Raw genomic sequence first — 6,674 nt, forward strand, 5'->3', positions numbered from 1 at the left:
TAAACTGTGACTGGAGACCAACCTGGTCCGGGAGGGGGAGGGGGAGGGGAGGAGGTAATCGGTGGGCGTGACCTTCACCTCGGCCCCAGGGCCAGAGACCCTGCAGAAGTACTGAGCCGAGGGGGGGGGGGGGGGTCCTGGATACAACTTCCCTCGCCCCCCCACCCCGCGCCCCGCAATCCCATCCCTCCCTAAAAAAAAAAAAAAAAAAAAAAAGAAGAATTTCTTCTGAGCCAGACCCTAGCCACTTAACATGGCCCACTGCCTTCTCTGCTCCCGCCAAGGCCTTCCCTGACTAGGGGCCAACTCTCCCTGTATCACTGCACAGGGAAAAGTGTGTGCATGCCCCCGCAGCGAGTCCTGGCCGGGAGACCATCTTCTACCCTTCCTCCCAACCTCAGATCAAACCTTACCCACCACCCGTGTCCCTTGAGCGTTTCTACCTTCACACCTTTGCTACAGGGCGCTCCTCCCGCCTGGAATGCCTTTCTGCCTTCTCGCCGCCGCTTACCGGAATCTCATCGCCTTTAAGGTCTCGGCTTGCACTGCCTCCTCCAGGGAGCCTTCGTGGGAGCTTGACCCTCCCCCTTTCCAGTCCCGCTCCCGCTGCATTCTGGGTTTTTCTCCGACTGTCCTAGATGAATGCTGTCTCTGACTAGCCCAACCCTCGGGATTCCTTTCTACCTTCCTCCAGGTGGGGGGTGGGGGTGACCTCTCCTGCCTGGACGGCTCTGGGGTGGAGATGATGGCGAAGGCCCTTCTTGAGCCACAGGTGCTTATGTAGAGTGGGCCAGAAGGGGTCTACCTGCCCTGTACCTTTCCAGGGAAGAAAACTGGGAGGAAAGCAGGTTGAAGGAAGCTTCCTACAGCCCTCGTCCTTCCTGCATGCATTGAGTGTGCGCCTGTGTGCGCTAGGTATCTGGACCGCTGGCACCAAGCTTCCAGTGGCTTCCCAGTGTCCTCAAGATGAAGTCGCAACTCTGTGGGGCCTACAAAGGCCAGATAACCTGGCCCGTGCCCACCTTTGCAGCCTGGCCTCTCTCTCTTCATGGTCCCACCCCCCCCACTCCCTTCCCTGCTCCTCCATTTCAGCATCTCTAATCTGTGTACGTGGCCTTTTACACATTCTACACCTAATATTGGTACGGATGCGTGTAGTTTTAATTTACACAGGAGGTATTCTGTCCTAAGTCTCGTTAAGTTTCTCCCAGCCTTATCCCTGCGCTCCCACCCACACTCTCGATAATCACTCCAGCCCAGGTTGTCAGTGATGAGTTTTTGGTCTGTGTCCTCCTCATCCTGATTCAGACTTCCAAAGATGCTCCTCTCCAGCCTGCCCTTTACCTTGCACTCAGTTGTGTTTTACTTGTGGGTTTCCTTGTGTTTTCTAGGAGTCGTGGGAGGGCAGGGGCTGTGTCTCACTCTCCTCAGTGCTCGGTAAGAACCAGCTGAATAAATTAAGTTTACCTAGGAAACGTGCACTTGGCGCTCTAGGGGAGTGCTGGGCTGGAAGTGGAGACAGAAGGGTCATGAGCATACAGCGGTGTAAGGAAGCCATGGGTGTGGCTGAGACAGCTCAGGAGGGAGTTTAAAGGCTACAGAGCTGGGTGTCAGTTGTTAGAGGTGACTCAGCCCTTAGGGTATGATGGCAGGTGGCCACCCACCCACCACCACCCCCTCAGACAGTCAGCCCTGTCCTCCCTGTGGCTGCTGGTTGCAGACCTTTTTGGTTCCAAAGAATCCTTTTTTCCATTGCCGCCTCCTTCCTGCCTCTAATCCCTTCCCTTGGTCAGGTCCCCAGGAGAAAAGGGGGTTTCTATGATGACCTACAGTGGAGTGGAGTTCTAGTTCTCTCTCTCTCTTTCTCTCTCTCTCTCCCTCTCTCTCTTAACTTCAGTCTTCCAACTTGTAAAATGGAGGCATTGGACCAGAGAACTGCACCAGCTTCAACATTCCTTGAGTTAATTTTCTAGAAGACGCTGCCTGCTGACCAACTGGGCAGGATTGAACACTGGAGTTAATAGGGGGTCTCTCAGGCTGCCCAGGTTTGCATCCTGCTGGGCTGTGTATTGGGGGAACCAGATGAGACAGAGGCCAGGGCAGGGAGTCGGCAAGGGCTGGAGTGGAGACTTAGAGCAGGGGACCCAGTGGGTAATGGGGCTTGTGGGGGGGGGGGCAGGAAAGGAAGAGAATAAGAGAAAATATAGGAAAACAAAAATAATCCAATAAGTGATGTGTTTTCTCCAGCAAAGTGTCTCCCTGTCCTGGGATGGGCTCTCCAGATGTTCCCCAGATGTTGTTGGTGATGGGAAACATCTCCCTCTGGGATCCCAACTAAGCTCTTCCTGTTCACGGGGAAGTGCAGGGTCTGTTCCAAGGCAAGGAGGGTGGGGTCTGGAGCAAATCGTCTGTGACTGTGGCACATACATAGGCAGAAACACACCCACACATCCTCGGGGAATTTCTGAATACTTAACAATTGAGTCCAAAAATTTTCTCAAACATTCAGCATCCCTGGACCACCCATTTTAGGTAAATAAAACAATTATTACTAGTTTTAAATAAATATTTTTCAAAGTTATAAAGGAATGGTCCCATCAGAAAAATTAAAAAAAGAATAATGCCAAGATCCGTCATGAATGAGGCAGACCTATCATGCATTTGGGGTGGGAGGGTGAATTTATGCAATCGCTTTGGAAACTCTCTTGAGGCAGGAAAATCGGCTGAGCATAGGTAAGGTCTACAATCCTCCAACTCCATTTCTCAGTGTATACCCAGGAGGGAAACAAAGTGCTTATGTCCACCAAAAGACGCTTACAAAAATTGTACAGCAACTTTATCCCCAACAACCTAGAACTGGAAACAAACCCAGGTGTCCAATGGATGAATGGAAACAAACTGTGATTTATCTTGCAATGGAATGTTACACAGCAATGAAAAAGAACAAACGCTCGCCCCATGAGATGACAGGGTGGGTCTTTCAAATATTATATTGACTGAAAGAAGCCAAGCACAAAAGAGCAAAAACTATAATTCCATTTATTTCTATGACGTTTAAGCAGTAGAACTAAACAGGGATAGAGAACATTACCTTAGAGGGTATTGATGGGGAAGGGCCATAAGGGAGGCTTCTGCGGGGGCGCCTGGGTGGCTCAGTCGGTTGGTTAAGTGTCGACTTCGGCTCAGGTCACGATCTCACAGTTCATGGGTTCAAGCCCCACGTCGGGCTCCGTGCTGACAGTGCAGAGCCTGCTTGGGATTCTGTCTCTCCGTCTCTCTCTCTGCCCCTCCCCTACTTGCGCTCATGCTCTCTCGCTCTCTCGCTCTCTCTCTCTCTCTCTCTCTCTTTAAAATAAATAAACTTTGAAAAAAAAGAGAGAGGCATCTAGGATGCTGGAGATGTTCTGTATCCTGATCTGGGCCCTGGTTGGACAGGTACATACATATGTAAAAACTCAACTTCTACACTTCAGATTTGTTCACTTCACTGTTTTATCTTGATAAAAGCAGGGTGTGGGGTGCAACGATTGTGAAAAGGATGCCCTTGTTCTCAGCCTTCCACCAGGAAGTCAGTCTGCCTCCTGACCAGTGAGGGATACCTGGGGCTCCCAGGTCAGGTTCAGCTGTTTAGATTTCTTAGACGGGTAAGAATTTTCCTCTACCTTGATTCTCAGGTGCAAGGAGCTTCGTGTCGTTTGGCTTCGAAGAGTTTTATAGTATTCGGTCTTGTGTTTAGGGCTTTGATCCGCTTAGAGTTAGTTTTTATATATGGTGTGAGGTCCGAGTCTAATGTCACCCTTTTGCATGTGAATATCCAGTTTTCCCAGCACCATATTTGGAAAAGATGTTATTTTTCAAAATCAAATCAAAGCAGCTGAGTCCCCAGGAGCACTTTCCACCTCCCTCCCTCGGCTGGGATACCCTCCAGTGTGCCACCCCAACGTCACCACCTCCAAGGCTTGTGTGAGGAATGGGGGTGCCTTTCCCTGTCCAGGGCGGCCTGGCTCTCTGATTCGCAATCCTTGTTGTCTGCTCACAGCTAACATGCTCCTTACCCTATGGATTTATGGAGAATAGCTGAGTTGGGGCGGGGTATGGGAGAAGTCTTTGTGAGGCAGGGAACAAGGACTAAAGTCCTATCTCCTTAGGTGGCTCAAACGTCCCTCTCTGGGCAGCTCACTCCATCACTTCCTCCTCTACGCAGTCCTGGGTTGGGGAGTCCTGCTCTTCTCCACCTTGCTTCATCCTCCTTCCCTCAAAGGAACTCACCCCCCCCCAGGTCCCCATCCCTCTACCCACCCGAGTCCCCACAACAAGCTAAAGGGGTGGTGGCCCCCAGACCAGCAGCATCAGCATCACCCAAAACTTGTTAGAAATGCAGATTCTTGGGTTCTCCCCAGACCCGCTAGGTCAGGAACTATAGCAGTGGGGCCCAGCAACCTGTCTCCCACAAGCCCTCCAGTGGATTCTGATGCACAAAATGGATTTGGGACCCACTGTGCTAAGGCCTTGGGAAGCAAACCCAGGAAAGGTTTGCAAGTAAGGTCTTGAGCACTTGTTTGTCCAAACTGGAAGGTTTCTGAATGGAAATCTGCGGATTGAAAACCTGAGCAGTTGAGGGGCACCCGGGTGGCTCAGTCAGTTGGGTTGGTGGGATCGAGCCCTACGTAGGGCTCCACACAAGAGCCCGCGTGGGATTCTCTCTCTCTCCCTCTCTCTGCCCCTCCCCTGCTCATGCTCTCTCTCCTCAAAATAAATAAATAAATATGAAAAACATTTTGAAAAAAAAAAAATCTGAGCGGCTGAATTCTGGGGCAAAGGATTTTGACAGATATTACCAAATCACCCTCCCCCAAAGTTGCCCCAATTTCACTCTCAAGGGTATCCGAGTGAGCGTGTTTCCCAACACTCTCTCTGGCACTGGGCGTGATCAAACTTAGTGATCTCTGCCAATCTGATAGGGAAAACAAAGAAGATGCCTTACTGTTTTAATTAGCATTTCTCTAGTTATGAGTGAAGTTGAGACTTTTATAAGCCACTTGTGTTTCTCTCCAAACTGCTGGTTTATATTCATCACGTATTTCGTATACGGTTAAGTCTTTGAGGATTAAGGGGATGAGCCCTTTTGCCTGTCACTCGTGATGTACTCATTCCTGCTTTGTTTTCTACCTTGGATTATAGTATGTTTTACCATAGAGAAGTGTAACATTTTTATAAAGTCAAATTTCTTAAGTACTTACATTAGGGATCCTATTGTGTTTCCTGTCCTAATATTATAAATTCACCTGTTCTTTCCTCTAGAGTTTTATGGTCTAGCTTAAAGATATAAATCCTTTATCCATTTGGAATTTATCTATTTATTTTTAAAAATGTTTTAATGTTTATTTATTTTTGAGAGACAGAGACAGTGTGAGAGCCTGGAAGGAGCAGAGAGAGAGGGAGACACAGAATCCAAAGCAGGCTCCAGGCTCCGAGCTGTCAGCACAGAGCCCGACGGGGGGCTTGAACTCACCAACGGTGAGATCACTACCTGAGTCAAAGTCTGACGCTTAACCGACTGAGCCACCCAGGTGCCCCTGTGATTTTCAATCATGCCGTTTATACGTAATTTTACTGGTCAGTTATGGTTTTGTTTGTTTTAAGCAAGGATAGATGTGGAATATCTGTCAAATGTCTTTTTGGCATCTATTGAATTATTACATAGTTCTCCTGTGATCTATTAATACGGTCTATTTCATTACAGATTCCCTAATATTATTGAACTATTTGCATTAGTAGGATCAGCTTACTTGGATATGATGAATGATTCATATGAGATATAGCTGATTTGCATTTGCAAGGATTTTAAGGGTTTTTTTGCCTCTCAAATTCAATCATGTTTAATTACTATTCAGATTCTCCACATTCCTTCTCACCATTTGTTTTCTTGATAGTTCGTGAGCTGATGGGGTCGATTAAAATGTCTTCTTGCGCTTCATTCAGTTTATACCTGCATTATCTGTGTATTGTTAGTCTTACCTGTCATATCTCATTCTTGATTTTGACGCTATGCTATTCGGTACATGGGGAATTCTAAAAAGTAGACTCTTAATGTTGGATACTGCTCTCTCTCCTTTTGTCTCATTTAACGTTTTCATTTTTAATTTAACCCTGACTGATGGTCATTGAAGCCTCAGCTCAGTATTTTCCTGTATAACTTAATTTATATTACATTTTTAAGTTTTCTAAGTTACTTTGGTACAGATGCCTCTCTTCTATACAACATACATTGGGAGATTGTTCTATGATTCGATGTGAGAATCTTTTTCCTATTATAAGGATGGGTTTATCCTATTTTCATCTGTTGATGTAACTGACATATTAGTCTTAATTCTATCATCTTATCGCTGTTATGTTTTCTACTTTAATGCTTCCTCTGTTTTTTGTTTTACTATGTGTGTTTTTCTGTTTTCTTTGATATGCATGCGTGTGCGCCCATGCGTTTGTATTTTCGTCTGATGATTTGAAAGTTTATAGTCTGTTTCTAATTTGTCTAGTGGTTGCCTTTCTATTGATTTATTTCTCTGCCAAGAGAAGGAAAATCTTCAAATGTAGGGAAAGGGTCATATTCTCAAAGGCTGAGCCTTGGCACCACAGTTCTGTCTTCAAATTCTTGATATCTTATCCTCAACATG

The sequence above is a fragment of the Lynx rufus genome, unplaced genomic scaffold (genome assembly GCF_022079265.1).
Source record: "Lynx rufus isolate CCGP_SWC_20201006 ecotype Redwood Valley unplaced genomic scaffold, mLynRuf1.p SCAF_5, whole genome shotgun sequence".
Classification (NCBI taxonomy): Eukaryota; Metazoa; Chordata; class Mammalia; order Carnivora; family Felidae; genus Lynx; species Lynx rufus.